The sequence below is a fragment of the Sus scrofa genome, chromosome 6 (genome assembly GCF_054392235.1).
Source record: "Sus scrofa isolate SSC_HxYL_T2T_F1_AM1 chromosome 6, Sscrofa_HxYL_maternal_Yorkshire_Landrace_v2.0, whole genome shotgun sequence".
NCBI classification, from domain to species: Eukaryota; Metazoa; Chordata; class Mammalia; order Artiodactyla; family Suidae; genus Sus; species Sus scrofa.
This window is the reverse complement of record NC_139388.1, coordinates 155755131-155774045: the sequence shown is the minus strand read 5'-3', so window position 1 is coordinate 155774045 and position 18915 is coordinate 155755131. Positions and strand designations below refer to the sequence as shown.

Here is an 18915-nt window from a genome sequence, read left to right as displayed (position 1 = left end):
CCATCCCTGGTCTCACTCAACCCAATGGATTAAGAATCCATCATTGCCACGAACTGTGGTGTTGGTCACAGATACAGCTCAAATCTGGTGTTGCTGTGGCAGTGGCATAGCCCTCAGCTGCAACTCCAATTCACCCCCTAAACCAGGAACTTCCATATGCCACAGGTACAACCCAGGGGAAAAAAAAAAAAAAAAAAAAAAAAAGAATGTTTCAGTTGTGGCTTTTAGCATAAATCATGCTGTTGCGTTGTTCACTATGAAACGTGTGTGTTCTGCTGAAACCAGGGTTGTGAGCTCCCTACGGGGTCAAAGGGACCCTCTGCAATCTAGAACCTCTGTTTCTTAGCACATAGTGGAATTTAAGGCATGTTTACTGGTGAAATTCCCTCTTCTCCTCCATGACACACCACTTTAAAACCAATCCTTTACAGTTTCAAGATTCAATGTCCTTCAACAAATAATTGTTGGAATTACATCCAACAGCTCCAGACTGTACCAGGTGGAAGGAAGAGACTAGCATTTTCCTGAGCGCCTCCCCTATACCAGGCAGGGGGCCATCATTCCATTTCTTCCACACATTGGGCCTGAGAGGTGGAGATTATCAGCTCCATTTTACAGGAGAGACAACTGAGCCTTCCAAAGGTTATAGCCACTGTCCCAAGGACATGTCATGGGTCATTTGGGACATCTGATTCCAAAGGCGACATCCTTTCTACTTCATCTACTGACCCCAGTATTTTATGTATCTCTTTGACCAATTTTTTTAATTTTTTTATATAACAGAAATGTATAGTAATAAAATTATATAGTGTATACTATATGATTTAATACAGAAAGATACAAATTATTATAAATTATTCCAGTTTTATTCTACTTAAATGCCCACATCACCTTGAGATAGATGCAAAACAGGAGAAAGGAAAGGCAGACAGGCAATGGCATGAATAATTTGGCGGAGAGTATGGCACCGAAGCTGGGGATGGGGGCGTTTTGGTGGAGTACAAGAAGGGCGGGAAGGAAGAGGCATTAAATATCTAATAAGTTCTTACAACATGGCAGGGGATTTTCAAATGTTTTGTCATACAGTCTTCATAGCAACTCTGCGAGGTTATTATCACAAGGAAACTGAGGCCCAGAGAGCTAAGGAAATTGCTCTTGTTCACAAAGCAAGGAAATAGCAGAGCCTGGATTGGAGCCCAGGCCATTCTGGGTTCAGGGTTGATTCTCCTTCCTTTGTCCCAGGCTTGCTTCTCAGGAATCGGGCTCTCCATGGGGACCTTGAGCACAAATGACATATAAATGGGAAATGGATGGGGGGAGGGGTATAAAAGCGAAATGGCTTTACAGGAGGTGCCCGTGGAGGGATTTTGTTTATTTCCCAAATAACCTGGGATTCCCTCCCAACCCATAGCAGAGCCTCAGGCCAGAAGGCCTGGTTCTCACCTCAGCCCTGCCTGTACCTGCGCACTGATGGCCCAGGATGTCATGTAATTTCTTCAGGGTTCTGTTTCCTCTTCTGCAGAACTAGTCTATTGAGCAAGGTGACTTAAGACTGATGTCTTGAGGGTCTTCAAAAAGTAATAGCAAAATATAATATTCTCTGCTTCTCAGACCATTATGACCCCAGGCCCTTCCTGAAACACTAAGCATATGCAACCTGTACTACCAGGCTGAAGAGGGCTTCTTTTGCTCTGTCCTTTATCTCCATGGACCTAAAGTAGATGATAAATATTGACCAAAGCATTGATATTTTGCTAAAGGAAGACCATATGAGCATACTCGTATATTAGCTCAGTGCTCAGGCAAGACTCTTTTTTTTTTTTTTTTTTTTTTTTTGCACACCCACAGTATATGGAGGTTCCCAGGCTAGGGGTGGAGTTGGAGCTGCAGCTGCCAGCCGACACCATAGCCATGTGGGATCTGAGCCACGTCTGTGACCTACACCATAGCTCATGGTAACACCAGGTCCTTAACCCACTGAGGAAGACCAGAGAGCCAACCCGAGTCCTCACGGATCCTGGTTGGGTTCATTATCACTGAGCCACAAGGGGAACTCCAAGGAAAACATTTTTATTTGGCAACAAAAATTTACCAAGGCTTCCCATACAGGGCATCCAGGAGTGAAGTGGCAGCTAAAGAAGCAGGAAATAAAGACTTGCACAAATAAGTAAGCAACAGCAGTCACGTTCCATTCTGAGGCTCTTGGGGAGCCCCGGCAGGTTTTAGACAAGGAAGTCACACAGGCTAGTTTGTATGACTCCGGCTACTGTGTGAATTGGAGTCGGCAAGATGGGAGGCAGCGAGGCCAGCTACAGAATCCACCGCAACTGTGCAGAAAAGACTGGCTGAGGCTCTGAACTGGATCAGAACCAGTGGGGATATGGACAGACTGACCCTGTTGGGAGGGAGAGGATGAGCACGGCCATATGATAGGAAGGCACCCCCATGGCTGGCGTTACTGGGCAGCAGGGTGATTAACACTAATCACCACGCACGGAGCGCACTTGGTTCACCCATCCAGGGAGGCAAGATGCCAAGAGGCACAGGTGTTCCATCCCATCGAAGGCTGCCTCTGCTTCTCCTGATTGCATAAGCAGGCCTCCTGCCTTCCTGCCTCCTCCACATCCAGCCCAGCCCCCCTCCAGGGAGTTCTGGCCTCCCATTCAGGGTGCTCTCAGCAGAAAGGCAGAAGGGCAGCAGGGGTCCGAGAAGGGGTGAGGGCTCCTTATGAGCATCGCTCAGACTCCACTGGGTCCCGGAAGGGCTGCCGGTCCATCCCGTGGGCCGAGCATCCTGTCATCTCTGTGTGCTCTGCACCCGCTCACTGCCATCTGTTTCCCATCGAGGCTGAGCCTGAGCTCGTGCGTGTGGTCACCATTGCACAGAAAAATCACTTTGCCAACAAACAGGAGAATGTTCCACTTCATCCCCCCTCTCTCTTTCTCGCTCTCTTTTTAACTGACTTCCAAAATAGACCTTGAAAATATTGACCCTTTCTAACAGGCCTCCTGATTTTTCAGATCAGGCAACTATAACGACTTCAAATCCCCCTTGATGTCCATACTTCATTGAAAGGTTGAGGGACCTCGCTGCACATGTACAAGGGCCAAACCAATATAGGAAATATGAGCAAAGTGGTTGCATCCTTTTGCAATCAACTATTATAAAAGCTGGCCATCTCCTGTTCAACAAGAAAACACAGGGTTTCCAACAGGCCCAGTTTTATTTTACATAATTGTAACCATCTCAGCATGTCAATTAAGATAGAATGTTACCTTTGGGATGGGATCAATTAAGGCCCTGAAGATTGAATTTGGAATCATGATTAGCCTGTTTTACGTTTTTGCCTTCGTTCTCTAAAATATACAATTGTCTGATTCAGCCCAATATTTAAAAACATATTGTAAACTTATTTATTTTTTTAAGCCAAAACAGACGTGGGAGGCCTGTTTGTAACAGGAACCATAGGAAAATGGAGGATAGGGGTGGTGGGGTTGCTGTTTGATTAGAGTCAATTCTTAAATTTCCACAGCAAGAAAATATTGAATGTGGTGTAATGGTTGCTGGATTTTCTTAAGACCAGAAATCATTACACTCTGGCTGCAGTCCAAGTTCTTCCCTTTTTTAGGTTACAATTTGAAACGGTGCAGAACATGCTATAGTGTTGTAGTCATTCATGTAATGTCATTGAATTGAGCTTCTGGAAATAGACAAAGGACTTTGTGTCCTGAAATGTTCTTCTGGCGGAAAATTGATAGCAGCCTGAGATATGCTATTACTGGGTTTGGTTCTGCCTCCAAAATTGTGCTGACTAAAGTGATTTCACAAGGGAGAGAGAGAAAGGGAGAGAGAGAGAAAAGAGAGGGAGAGAGAAAGAAAAAAATGGGTAAATGAGCTTGCAACTGTGTGGGGAAGCTAAATGCTTAAAAGAAATGCTGCATGGAGGGAAGGCATGCATTTCCCAGCAGAGACGTGCTGGTTTTTTCTGGGTTCACTAAAACAATGCGAACCTATTTGCTTGCTTCTCTTAAGTTGTTGTTGCCCAAACAGAGATGCTGAACAGGCAAATGCGTGACGTGAAACCCCAGGGTAATTCTCCCAGGCCTCCCCCTCCCATCCCTGCCCTCTGCGATGTGTTCTCATTCATTGTCACCCCTCGCTCGTCAGGAGCTTTTGCCAGACTCGTTAGGACGACAAGCGAGTCCAGCTCCACCAACCAGGGATGCAGCCTGAATGCAAATCAAGCCTTGATCTGGATGCTCTGGCCAGGACACACGGTTGCCCACAAACCTATGCCCGACCCGTTCTTTGCCCCCCAGTTCCTTTCCAAGAGTTGCCATCTTCACCTCCATAGTCTTTTTCAAAAGGAGAAGTTAGAGCTGTTTGTGCATGATGTGTGCAAGATATGTCAATAAACCCCCTTTCCACATAAACAGCACATCAAAATATTACCAAATAATGCTGTTGACTTTGCCAGCAGGCAGAGGCCTCCATCTGGAGATAATATCTTCCAACTGAGAGGCGTCCAAGGTGCCCTTGCCTAGGCAACGGGCAAGCTGACCCCTCTGTGGCTGAATCCCATCTTCTCTGAACACACAGGCACTCAGCAATCCCCCTCCTGTTTGATCCACCATCATCACCTGCTCGCCCCCAAAATGAACCCACTGATGCTCTTTCCTCTGTGATGGCAACATCATGACCCTTTTCTGACCACCCTCCAATAGCATCCGAGAATCCTCCAGGGGTACCCAAAGTAGCAAATTCTGATTCTACTGAGGCACAGAGCTGGCTGCACCACTCAGATGCTCCCATCAACCCAGGGACAACAGCACAAGCCACTGTTGTGTCAGCTCTCCCAGGCATCAGAAGTGACACTTTCTGTACCAAGCCTTCTCCTCTCTACTCTCCCATTACTCATGGGCTTCTCCCTTCTGTGAATCCCTGTGGGATTCAAGTCTGAGCCACATGGATCTTCTTTTCATTTTTCTTCTCAGTTATTCAACAAATTTCTGTGGAAAAGTTGCCATGCGCAAAGGACAGTCAGGCCATAGAGGTGAACAGAGTGTCCACAGGGGTCCCCTATCGCATATATAATCAGCGAGATTCCCCACCACTTGCTCTGCTGACATCTAAAGGTTTCAGGGGTTCTTGGAGAGGCTGGTGGTGTTCTCGCTCTCACCCAGGTCTCCCAGCTGCTTTGGTAAGAGCCACCTCTGCCGGGGCCTCCGTCCACCCGGTCTGGAAAGAGGTCATTTCCACTTACTTAAAAGTTCATGTGAAGTATATGTGAGTTCAATAGATATTTTTTGGAAGGAACTACTAGGGGTGTGGAGGGGAGAGGAGGGAGTGATATGTAGCAGTACAAGGTCAGGTGAAGCATTAAACCCTCAGGTCTGGACCATCTCATCAGCAGAGCGTTTCAATGGCACTTCCCTCAGCCTTCTTCTCTTTTCTCTTTTTTCAACCTTATCTTTTTTCAAATTAAAGTATAGTTGGTTTCCAGGGTTGTGCCAATTTCTGCTGTACAGCATAGCGACCCAGTCATTCTATCTTCTCGTACTATCTGCTCTTTTTCTCATACTATCTTCCACCGTGTTCTACCCTCAGCCTTCTAGTAGTTCACTCATTTTCTCCCACCAGCTCAGCCTCACCCCTCTGTAGTCCTCTCTTCTCTTCCCTCTCAGGAGAAAGAAAATCTTATTCATCAGATATAACTGTTGGGCCCATTCCCCCCCCCCTTTTTTGGTGGGGGGAGGGGAGTATTGAAAATTGGGCTTATAACACTCATATCTTCTCACATACCCTTTGTAAATCACAAGGTTGTTTTCCAGGACAAAGAGCGTTTCCTCCCGAAGGAAAAAGTTAGGACCAACTGTTAAAACTCCATGTCCATTGCCTTATTCCACGAAGAGGTGTGATCCCATTCAATTCAGTATCACCTGCCATTTTATACGCATTCTAGGTACTAGACACCAAGCTAAGCTCCCAGGCAGACAAATTCACTTTTTCCTCACCACACCTTACTGCTCTGGAGAAACTGGTGATGAGAGCAATTGTACCGTTCAGAGCCTCCCAAATCCAGAGAAAAGACTTTGGAGGGAGTCTAACCTGGTTTCAGAGCTCAGCCCTACTCTTAACACTCTAATTTGCCTAAGCACATTCTAGGTACATCCTCCAAGCCTCTGTGTCCTCACTTAGAAAATGGAAGAAAATAATGGAAACAACTTCAGAGATTAACTGTAGAGATTAAATACGATAATGCATGTAAATCTCCCAGAACAGCATCTGACAAAGAGTCAAGTGACCAACGCATGTTAGCTATTTTTCAATACTCCCCACCCCAAGATGACCGTGGTTGTTCTCAGTGGCAGGCTGCCCATCACAGACTGTGGAGGAATATCCCTCAGGACACTCAAGCAGCAGGCCTTGAACTTCAGGATATCTCACCTTGTAGCAGACAGGGGTGGCAGAAAGCTGGAGCTATTGGGTCCAAATCATGGTGGAGTAGTTTCCTTGGGAAACCATAACAAATCACCATAGACCGGGTGGCTCGAAACCACAGAAAAGTCTTCTTTCACAGTTCCGAAGGCCAGAAGTCTGAGATCAAGGTGGCAGCAGGTCTGGAGGCCCTGAGAGAGAAACGGCCCCTCTCTCCTAGCTTCTGGTGGCTGCCAGCAACACTTACTTCTTCTTGGCTAGTGGTTGCATCACTTGAATCACTGTTTCCATCTTCCCATCATCTCCTCCTGTGTCTGTCTTCTCCTCTTCTGGGGACACTTGTCATTGGACTTGGGCCTACCCAGATAATCCAGAATTATCTAATCTTGAGATCCCTAATTACTACTGCAAAGACCCACTTTTTCAAGTAAGATCACAACCAGAAGTTCCTATTGTGGCTCAGCAGGTTACACACCCGACTAGTATCCATGAGGATGCGAGTACAATCCCTGGCCTCGTTCAGTGGGTTAAGGATCTGGCATTGCCATGACCTGTGGTGTAGGTCACAGATGCAGCTTGGATTCCATATTACTGTGGCTGTGGTGTAGGCCAGCAGCAGCTCCAATTTGACCCCTAGCCTGGGAACTTCCAAATGCCACAGGTGGGGCCCTAAAAAGCAAAAAATTTATAATAATAATAAAATAGGATCACATCCACAGGTTCTGAGTAGATATATATTTGGGGGCAGCCAACATTAAGTGTCCCCCCCATTAAGTGAAAGAGATGATACAGAAAGGTAATATTGAGCAATATCAGGCTATAGCCTTGAAGATCAAATGATCATTTGCAAGGTAACAACATTTTAATCCTCTCCTTTAAACATCCAAATCAATAGAAAACACAGATATTGAAATGTGCTAAAACCAGAAGGAGAAAAATGATTCCATGCTCACTCGATCAAAAGCACATCCTGGGATTTCCCTTCATGGCTAGGATCCATGAGGATATGGATTTGATCCCTGGCCTTGCTCAGTGGGTTAAGGATCTGGCGTTGCCATGAGCTGTGGTGTAGTTTGTAGACGTGGCTCAGATCCTGCATTGCTGTGACTGTGGCGTAGGCCTGCAGCTACAGCTCCAATTTGACCACTAGCCTGGGAACCTCCATATGCTGCAGGTGCAGCCCTAAAATAGAAAAAAAAAAAAAAAAAAAGTGCATCCTTGAAAGAATCCATGACCCCCTGCTGAAAATTCCAAAAGTGAGAGTCAGGAAGTTTCCCAGTTTATTTTGAAAAGACGTTCCCAGCCTAACAAGGGTTTCTTGATTCTTTCTGCTGCGGGTTATTTCTATTGATTAGAAAGGAAGAGCCCAGGCAGGAAAGCGTCAAGGTATCTTTGAAGATGCCAATGCTTTGTAAATGCTAAAGATGAAACATGCCAAACAGAAAGGGAAACAAGCCCTGCCATTACCCTCCCTAAAGATATCTCCTGCCAAATGAAATAAAATGTTTATGTTGTACACGCCATGTTTATATATCTTCACATCCTCTTTCCTGGTGAGTGTTTTGCAAATCGATTAAGGTCGTTACAACTGTGGTTCCTCAATTTCAAGCCCCATTTTCTTGTTTCAGGTCAACTCCAAGTGAACTTTAAGGGATTCCTCTTTATTGGGATTTTGTAATGCTCAAAAAAAATGTCGCTTTTTATAAAAATGTCAAAGGAGAAATTGCATGACTTCCTATCTGTGGTGTTATTCGTGAATATAAAGGGAATTTCAAGTTCAAAAAAAAAAAAAATAACCAGATCTGATTGGTGGTTCATGTAAACTGTGGCGTCTTTCCTAAATATGTAGATAAACAACGAACACTTAACATCACTTACATGAGTCTATATAATGTTGTATGAACAAGTCTCTGAACCCATCCATTCTTTTTAGCAACTTTTACTGGATGCCTACACTGTGTGGTTCATGTACTATTTAGGGGGTGAAGTGGGAGGGTCAGACACATCCCTAGTGTTATCAAACTAAGTTGCTCATCCTCTTCTAGATCCTCTGCAGTGATGGGGTATTTACCTTTCCAGTGTAGCCCATGCCATGGTTGAACCTTCTTAGTGTCCATAGGAAACAAGTGGGAAGCAGATAACGAGCCTCTCCAGAAATTCTAGGCAGCTAGTCTATGGCAGGACCAGGGACTGTATTATACTTAGGTGACTCTGGTGCAGGTGCTTCCCAGCCTGTGTTTTGAAAACTCTTTACCCAGGGGGAAGGGAGTGCCAATCATGCTGCCAGACTTGATTTACGTTGGCTCAAGGCCTGCACGAAACTGGGCTTCCTGCTGGTAAATCACAAGGCCAGACTAGATCCCCCCGATAGTGTCCCTGTTATTTCTGCCCACTGTCCAAGTACTACTGTTTGGAGTCACACAGAAGAAATCTGTTCATTGAGTGCTGGTTATATGCCATGCACTGTTCTTGGAGCAAAAGTAAGAAGTAAAGAATGAAACAGCCGAATACCCACGCTTATTGGAGTTTACGTGCAAGTGGGGGAGTGACCCTCAGTTATCCTCCTTGACGTGTGTGTGCATACATTCATCCATTTCACGAACATGGGCCGACTAGATGTGGTGAGGCATGCTAGGGTTGAGAAATTAGCAACAGCTCTACCTTCTAAAGGGCCTGCAGCCCAGAGAGGGAGGCAGACAACCCTATAGGATAGTATATAAGGGCCAAGATGGCAGGGTCTGTGGGTGTTATGAGAACTCAGAAAGGGACAATCAAGGAAAGGGTCCCCAAAAAAGTGACATTAGATCTAAACCTTGAAGAACAACTAGGTGCTCACAGTGGGCCTAGGGACACCTACAGGAGAGGAAAAAACTGAATAGAGCACAATACGACTGAAGCAAGAGTGGGAGGTGGAGAGGATAGAGGGATGATGCCCTGAGGTGGGCATGGACCCTGACCCTGAACACTGGATGTTATCCTGAAGGCCATGGGCAGCTACTGAAAGGCATTAAGAGAAATGAGGTCACCTACTCTAATTTGAGTTTTAGGAAGATCTTTCTGGATTCCACAAAGGGAATAGAATTAGAGAGGAGAGAGCAGCATCAGGAAGTGTATTAAGGACTCATTACAACAGAACAGGCCCTCAACAGTTTAAGAACCCGACTGACATAGAGTCCATGAGGATGCAGGTTCGATCCCTGGCCTGGCTCGGTGAGTTAAGGATCCAGCGTTGTTACTAGCTGTGGTATAGGTCACAGACGCAGCTCAGATCCACTGTTGCTGTGGCTGTGGCGTCGGCCTCAGCTGCAGCTCCAATTCAGCCCCTAGCCCAGGAACTTTCGTATGCTGCAGGTGTGTCCCTAAAACAAAAACAAAGAACAGGCCAGAGGGATAAGGGTCTGAATACACAGAGGTCTTGTGCATGCAGTGAAGAGGAAGGTGCAGGGTGGAGAGATAGTTAAGAAGTGGAACTGAGAACACTTGATGACCAATCAGGTGTCAGGAGTATGAAGGAGAGCCAGAGCCCCTAATGTAGCTGGATGGCAATTACGCTCCCCAAATTTCTCTTCATTAACCTTCCCCCGGGATTAATAACCCAGTTTTCAGTGTCTGCATCATCCTGATTCCTCCCAATCATATCGCTGTTCACAATAAGTGAACTGAATTAATGGGGTGCTTGACCACCTGGTCTCTGTGGGACAACATACTCTAGTTGAAATCACCTACTTAAACACCTCAGTCAAGTTTAAATTATCTTGAAGGGGCAGACCAACTATTTAAAAAAAAAAAAATTGGTGATAATCCAAGGCAGAAAATGCAAAAGAATTGGAAATTCTCCTTGCTGAGTAACTGAATCTAAAGTTCATACAAACAAAATTAGACCCCATGGCCTTTAGAAAGTGATGGCAGGCTGAAAGCAATCACTGCAAATCCACAAGAGGTGGGGGAGGGGGGGGGCATGGTGAGGACAGGGGGTGCCATTAAAGAAGGGATACCAGCAGCTTTCCATTACGGTGATAACATTTTATTCTTATGCTCATGGTGGGCACAGGGGTCTTTACTTCACTGATTTGTACACTTTTTGATGGACCTGAAATATTTCAGACATGCCTGGGATCACATTAGGGATCTAATCACTACCTTTGGACCTGGGACTAAATTTCCAGGCAATCCTTTGGATGACCCTGCTTGCAAGTTTAGAGACATTAGCAGCTGCCAAGTCCTTCCTCACCTGGGTGTTGGTAGATCCATGTATATCTGCAGGGACCTGATGCTTGGAGAATAATGCCCACGGCTAGTTGTATTTGATTGCTTCTGGTATATTATTTACATGTAGCTGTTAAATAAAACTTTGAAAATTAAAAAAAAAAGAAGATGAAAGGGAGACAACAAAGAGAATAATTTATGCCAGTAACTTTTATATACTATAACTCAAAGCCCTAGCTAGACACTCTTTGGAGGGGGAGTGACCCATGCTGGGCCTCCCACCCCAGCCACCCGGCGGTGCTCTGGTCTGGCTGCAGTCTGGCTCTCTTCTCAGTCGATTATGGGAATGATGAGTTCTAGAGTTTACCAAAAAAATAATTACTTGGCAAATAACAGATTGCAAAACCTGGAAATTTTAATTTCCTCCAGCCAGAATTTAGGTGTGTCTAGTTCACTGTATATCCACAGACACACACACATAATGCATGCATACTCACATACACGGCTTACACACATGTACACATACAATATGGGCAGTGACCAAATGGACCCAGCAAGGAAGAGCACTATAAAATTACTGAATGAAGGAGTTCCTGTTGTGACTCAGGGGGTTAAGAACCCAACACAGTGTCCATGGAGATGCAGGTTCAATCCCTGGCCTTGCTTCATGGGTTAAGGACCCGGCATTGCTGCAAGTGGATGTGGCTCATACCCAGCATTGCTGTGGCTATAGAGTAGGCTACTCCCATTGGAGCCCTAGCCTGGGAATTTCCATATGCCGTAGGTGATATGGAAGAAAAAAATAAAATTAAAAAAAAACTACTGAATGAAGATCCCATTTTCCTTATTGGTCAAAGAGAAGAGTCCTTTTTCTCTCCACGAAGGCTTTTGTGCTCACTGTAGGCCCACTGAGCTCTCACTGAGGACTAGTACAGGTACCTGCTATAAGTTTTTGCCTATAGTCCTCGCTCTACTTAAGGCCACAGTTACCACCCTGGTCCTTTTCAAGTGAGCAAACATGTGAGTGAAATAAAATAAAAGAACAAAATAATAGGAGTTTCTATTGTGACACAGCAGAAATGAATCCGACTAGGAAACATGAGGTGGCAGGTTCGATCCCTGGCCTCACTCAGTGGGTTAAGGATCCAGCATTGCCATGAGCTGTGGTGGCAGGTCACAGACACAGCTCAGATCTGGCATTGCTGTGGCTGTGGTGTAGGCCTGCAACTGTAGCTCCGATTCAACCCCTAGCCTGGGAACCTCCATATGCCACAGGTGCAGCCCTAAAAAGCAAAAAATAAAATAAAATAAGCAAAATAGCAAATAGATGAATGGTTGAACTGTGTGATCAATTAATTCACAAATAAATCATGTCCCGCTCTCTTTAGGGTCATGGGTCATCTGCAGCATGAGCACATGCATAACCTCTACACATGTTAAATTCACATCCAGAATCCATGCCTGACAACATTTTCACATGTAAACACTTAGAATCAAGGCAAAATTTTCTCTTAAACTAACATGATTACTCCTGACAGTAGCAGGATAAAGAGACTCACATCAGAAATATCTTAATTATCTTTCTGCTGCTAACAGCCACTGTGTTGATCTGCTTTTATCATGAAAAGGCTTTTTATTGGAAGGTATGTTGGGAGTCTCCCAGGTGGAGATCTGCTAGAATGCAAGCAAAGACTGTCCAATTGCATACTTTTCCATCATTTTTCTTTCATGAACAATCCAAAGGCCAATAAGTCAGCCATAGTAGTTTCTTACTCAATAGAAAGAAATAGAGACATAAAATAAAAACCCAATTCAGTTATTGTTAGTTGAGCACCTACTAGCAGAAGGACTGGGCTGGATGGAATGGTGAAATGCAGAGATATCCTCAAGAAGTTGACGATCTAGACAGGTTTGCAGACATTAAATTTGTTTATTTATTGACCTGTTATTTTATTTAACATATACCATGAGCCAGGCACTTTTGCTAAGCCCTGATGATAGATATAAACATACTTGGTGTTTCACGCTTCTGCAAACAAGGGAGTTTGCTGTGCAGTAGGTGAGGCAAATATTAAGCAAGAGGCATACATACAAATACAAAATTACCAATGTTGTTAAATATTCTGTAGAAAGGAATGAGATTCTATGAAAGAGGGTAATGGGGAAATATTTAAAGGGAGAGAGTTCAGGAGTTCCCACTGTGGCTCAGTGGGTTAAGAACCTGACTAGTATCCATGAGGATATGGGTGCAGTCGCTGGCCTCACTCAGTGGGTTAAGGATCCAGCGCTGCCATGAGCTGCAATGTAGGTCACAGGGGCAGCTTGCATCTGACGTTGCTGTGGCTATGGCTGTGGCCGGCAGCTGCAGCTCCAATTTGACCTTGACCGCAAGCCTGGGAACTTTCATATGCTGCATCCTCAGCCCTAAAAAGACCCCAAAAAAAAGACAAAAAAGAGAGAGAGAGAGAGAGAGAGAGAGAGAGAGTTCAGAGACAGGTACCCTCTCTGAAAAAGTATCATTTGTGCTGCCCCCTACCTGTGACATGTTCCATGGCATAATGTATGCAATAAGGGCTAACCTAAGATGCACAAAGTTCTGTGGGCATGAGAGTGAAAAAGACGTGTACCCGTAGCAAAGGGCACCTCCTGGAAGAAGCCCCAGTTTGGGGTCTCCTTGGAGGATGGGCAAAGATTTGATATGTGGAGAAAACTGTGTGAACAAAAGGGGAAGAAGGAAAGAAAAAGGTGTGCAGGAAACAGCAAGTATTTGAGTGTAGCTAAGGAACAAAGTCCAGGGGATGATCAAAAAGGGCCAGATTGTGGAGGGCTTAAAATGCCAGGAATTTAAACCTTATTCTTCAGGCAGTAGTAGGGAGCATGGAGGGCTAATGAGCAGGGTAGTGGGATACACAGACCTGTGTGTTCAGAAAACTCCAAATGCATGTAAGTGCAGAGAGAGTCGTACAGAAAGATGAACGTGGGCAGGACGGCCAGGTCCAGGTGAGATTAGCAAAGACCAACAAAACTGCTGTGGTCCAGAGGATGCTGAGGGCCTGAAATGGGACAGTGGGTGCCATAACAAGAGGATGTGACAAACGACAGGTGTTGGCAAGGTGATTTGCCTGGCTGGCTATAGTCCAGGCATGATGGACCTTAGTAAGTTAGATGGCAGAGTCCATAGCAACATTAAAACCATGAGACTCTGGGAGTTCCCATCATGGCTCAGTGGTTAACAAATCGGACTAGGAACCATGAGGTTGTGGGTTCGACCCCCGGCCTCGCTCAGTGGGTTAAGGATCCAGTGTTGCTGTGATCTGTGGTGTAGGTCACAGACGAGGCTTGGATCTGGTGTAGGCCAGGGGCTACAGCTCTGATTAGACCCCTAGCCTGAGAACCTCCACATGCCATGGAAGCAGCCCTAGAAAAGGCAAAAAGACAAAAAAAAAAAACCCTTAGACTCTGAATCTATGGATATGGTGGTGTCACAGCCAGACAGGGAATTGGGAAGGAGGCATGGGTCTGAGGAAGAGAGGCTTTGTTTGTTTGGGGACATTGTGGAGCTTAGAGACCTGCAGGGTCCTCTGTCCAGCAGCTGTATCAGCTCAGGTAGGGAGAAAGCTCAGGTGGGATGACCAAGCCAGAGGCTAGTGGACTAACTCGGCAAGGTGGCCACAGCCAGGGCTCGGAGGCCCAGGTCTCTGTATGGGTTTTGTGTAGCCAGTGAGCTATCAGGATGAACGTACTGTCCTCAAGCCTAAGGCCTCCCTGAGAACCGCACCTAACCTGATATTCTCCCGGATTATTACTGCTAATAACTCTTTATTGGGGCAGTCAAATAGCTGTACTTTTCGCTGTTGTTGGAAAAGCTTGAGGGGTGAGTCATGTATTACCCACAGAACTCTGTCCACGCTAGCTGCATAGTAAAATTAAGTTCAAATAAAACGGTTTGGAAGAGTGTTTCATTTCAGAAAGGCTTACCTTGTTCCTCTTACTGGAAGTGAGTGTTTCAGGGCATTAAAATTCTCTATGTCCTACATAGTGTTTAATATAAAGGCTTCATTTTTTTTTCTTTCATCTACATGAAATCAATACTAAAATTCATAAGTAATAAAAGCAGTTGCTGTAAACCTTTACATTTACAGCACTGTATTGTTGATGAAACACTTTGGCCAACGCACCTCTTAGGATCCTCAGCAGAAACCTGCAGAGTCCATATTGCTGATCCTCCTTTCATTCGGAGAAACTGAGGCTCTAAGAGGCCGCAGAAGGTGCTCAAGGTCACCTAACTAGAAAGTGTTAGAGACAAGGTGGAGCCTGGAGCTTTAACGTATTTGTTTCATGCTGTGTGCTTATGTAGCGTTTGGTAGTTTACAGCGAACTTCAGGGATAACTTCTTAGATCTTTCCGAGCGCCCTGTGCTTGGCCATGGTTGACTCCCTCTCAGGCAGAGGATCCTGAGAGGCTGAATGACTTGGTGACAGTCGCAAGGAGAGTGGCAGAGCTGAGACTCCAGGACTGGGCTCCCTCTGTCTCCTCCCCACTCTGTGCAGACCTCCTTGCAGGACAACCAGAGAACACGGTTGACTGCTTATCATGACTGGCAGACAACTAGGATGTTCCCTGTTGCCCAGAACAAAAATGGCCCCGTGGAGTTCTTCCTTCTTTATGCACCCCGCCCTATAGGTAGCACTGAGGAAGATACCTTTAAAAAGCTGCTCTTTCCTTGAAAAATTGCAAAGGTTCCAGATTTGAGAGCCCCAAATTAAACACCATCACCTTCATGCACACATATGGCCACCAATTTTGGGGGGGTTTTGTCTTTTTAGGGCCACACCCATGGCACATGGAAGTTCCCAGGCTAGGAATCCAATCAGAGTTGCAGCTGCCAGCCTACACCACAGCTCACAGCAACACTGGATCCTTTACCCACTGACCGAGGCCAGAGATCGAACCCACGTCCTCATGGATGCCAGTGGGGTTCATTAACCTCTGAGCCACAACAGGAACTCCTGGCCACCAATTTTATCCCATTCACAGACACTCCTGAGTCAAACAGCATTTTGAACTCCAAAGCAAGTCAATCCAGAGAGCCGAGTCACTGCCCCTGTGGGTCTGCTCTGTTCATGGCACTGGGCAACCCCCAGAGTGACCCTACCCAACACACAGATCCTGAGAAGTAGCTTACATAAGCTGAGCCACTTTTAGCCACTCTTATCCTGGAGTCTGCTGTCAACGGATATCACAAACCATATTCAAAAAGCACTGAAGGGTAAGATTTTTCTATCAAAGGCTTCTAAGTGGAGCTGGAGTGAGACATGTCACACAGCAAACCTCCTCTAACTCATCCTTGGAAATCCTTCTGGTTTCCCCCAATTCCTTTGCCTAGGGCTGCAGCTACCTCTCTCGCCCTCCCTGCACCTTCCCTAGACTTCTTCCCCAGACTTCTTCTCCTCCTGTAGCCACTCCAGCCAGGCCCTCTGTCTCTCCTATGTGTAGAGACACTATCCACTAACCCACTCAGAAAACCTAAAAATATTCCTTGGGATCCACGTTCTTTAAAAATTCAGGAACTGGGGTTCCTGCTGTGGCGCAGTAGGTTAATGATCTGGCTTGTCTCTGTGGAGGCGCTGGTTAGATTCCCCCAGCCCAGCAGAGTGGGTTAAGAATCCAGCATTGCTGCTGCTGTGGCATAGGCTCCTGCTCAGATTCAATCCCCAGCCCAGGAATTTCCACATGCCTCAGTGGTAGCCGAAAAAGAAAAAAAAGGGAAAAAAAATCAAAAGAAAAAAAAAAACTTTCAGGATCTTTTTTTTATTAATTGATTTTTTTTTTTTTTTTGGTATTTAAGTCTTAGATATATTCAGAAATTCTGTTAGTATTTGGTTAAGTGGGTATCCAACATAATTAGTTTTCATTTGGATGCACTATTTATGCTGGAACTTTCCACTGAAAATTTTTCAGAATTTTCAGATCTCCTGTTGTGGCTCAGTGGTAACAAACTTGACTGGTATCCATGAGGATGCAGGTTTGATCCTTGGCCTTGCTCAGTGGGTTAAGGATCTGGCAATGACATGAGCTGTGGTATGGGTCACAGATGATCTTTTGAGCAAAGAGAGAGAGTGGGAGAAAAATTCTAAAAAATCTGTTGATTTAGTGATGGTTCCTGGCCCCCAGATAAAAAAATAATAGCCAACATTTTCTGTCTCAGATTCTTTGCATACTTTCTCCCTAATTCTCAAAACAGCCCTAAGGGGCAGGTATCAAGCCCCATTTTACAGATGGATATATTGAGGCTTAGAGGAAATGAGCTACTTACCAGCTACTGCCAGTAAAGTGCAGACCTAACTGTCCAGAAATCATGCAACCCAGATACCATGCTGCACAGAAACAGAAAGAGCGGGGTCCTTTCCCTCTGGGAGCTGCCCTCTCGTCCTCAGCCACCCAGCTCAAGCCAGCTGCAGCCGGCCCCCTGCTACCCCCGCATTTCCTCTGGCCAGAGGCAAAAGGAAGCACGTTACCTTTTCAGCTGATAGAGCCACTTCCTGAGCCAGCCCTGGGTGCTATGCACACATGGCCCAGCTCCTTCTTGCCCTGAGACCTGCTCACCAGCCTCTAGTTACATCTGGAACGTATTTGAAATTACCTCTAACCACAACTGCAAAATAAAGTTTTTTTGAGTCAAAGATTGCAAAAGATTAAGCCAGTGGCTTAGGCTCACTCATATGCCCACATCCCCTGCTCTCACTGGCTCTGCTGGGGCCACTGCACATGGGAGATTTGGTTGTATTGTTCTTGCTGGCAAGCAGGGACTCTCCCCCCCCCCCCGCCCCGGTCTCTGCTGGGCTCATGGACTCCACTTGCAAATGGGGAGTGGTGGGAAGTGGTCTAAGAAAAGTAGCGTGGAAGCATGCGGTTTTGGGATCCAACGGCCCCTGCCACACACGATCTGCGTGACCTTGGTGAGTTACCCAAGCGTCCCAAGCCTTTGTGTCCTCCCCTGAATAAGAGAGGGATCTTAGGAGGAATAAGACAATGCCTGAATCCCAAAGTCCTTAGTACATGTAATTTATCCTTCTTATTACTTCCAACAGCAGCCTCCACTCTCCCCTGACCTCCCTCACCTTGGGGGAGCCATTCAATCTCTGGGCCCCAAGTGTCCTCACCTATAATTGGCAGGTTGGGCTCAGTCATCGCTCAGGTCCCTTCCTGCACCGATTATCCAAGAAGCAACCTCCATTTTGCTTTCTTTTTTTTTTCCCCCCTGCTCGTTGGACAAAAATAAAAATCACTCATTCCCAAAACCTCTTGGAAAAAGAAGGATTCCGCCTGGCATGGGCTTTCATCGGAAACAGCTCTTCTTTTCCAGGATTGGAATAAGAAGCATGTGTTGTTTACTGTTTGTTCAGGTTCAGAGGGAAAGAGAAATAGTGAAGTAGCTGCGTGTGACAAAGCGATCTGGGGCGGGTACAGTTAACGTGTCAAAGCCACAATCCGGGAGCCCCCAAGGGTCTTCTACCCTATGGGTCTGCCCAGAGTGCACACCTGTCATGTGGTAAAAATAATAATAATAACAATAATATTACAACAGTACTCCCGAGAGATCTCCATCCTTCAGTGGAAGCCTTGACTTCAGAACCCACGAAGGGAGGTTGATACTGGGAGATGCCAAGCAGGGAGGCAGGGAGGTGATAAAATGACTCTTAGCTCAAAATAGGGGGAAGGAAAAAAAAGAGAGAGAAAGAGAAATAGGATGATCATCTGGTCTCAAATCAGCCAGACCCCTGCTTTTGGCCAAGCAAACAGTCTTGGCCAGCAGCTTCCTAAACGCGTCCACCAACCCCATCCAAGATCCTGCCAGGAGGCATCATTATAGACGAACGTCTGCCTCAACTCTATTGAGAACACATGAAAGGAAAGACTTCCTACCCCCTGTTCTGAAAGAGTTTTGCCATTTGGACAGATTTTCAGGGTCACTTTCCTACCCATCTCTGGAAGAATAACAGCCATCGGACTCCTCCTGGCTGGCTTGCTAATGGGAACAAAAACCATACATCTTTATTCAAAATACAGACTGATGCCCAGTCCCAGCCCTCCAGCTCTCTGAGGCACTTCTGCTACTTGCCCCTTGTGTGTCCCTCCCTACCCTTTGGCCACTCTTGGAAAGAAATGTCCTTCTAGTTAAGCATGCTTTGACTAATTAATTTATTCCATCTGTTCTTCCTCAGGAACTTTAACCATGACACAAAGGGTTCCGAAACAGATTTGGTTCTT

At 45.8% G+C, this 18915-nt stretch overlaps 1 protein-coding gene across 6 annotated transcripts in view; it reads left to right on the top strand.

Moving 5' to 3' along the window:
• NFIA (nuclear factor I A) overlaps positions 1 to 18915 on the top strand; it is a 598742-nt gene that overhangs the window by 67012 nt on the left and 512815 nt on the right. The window lies entirely within an intron of this gene.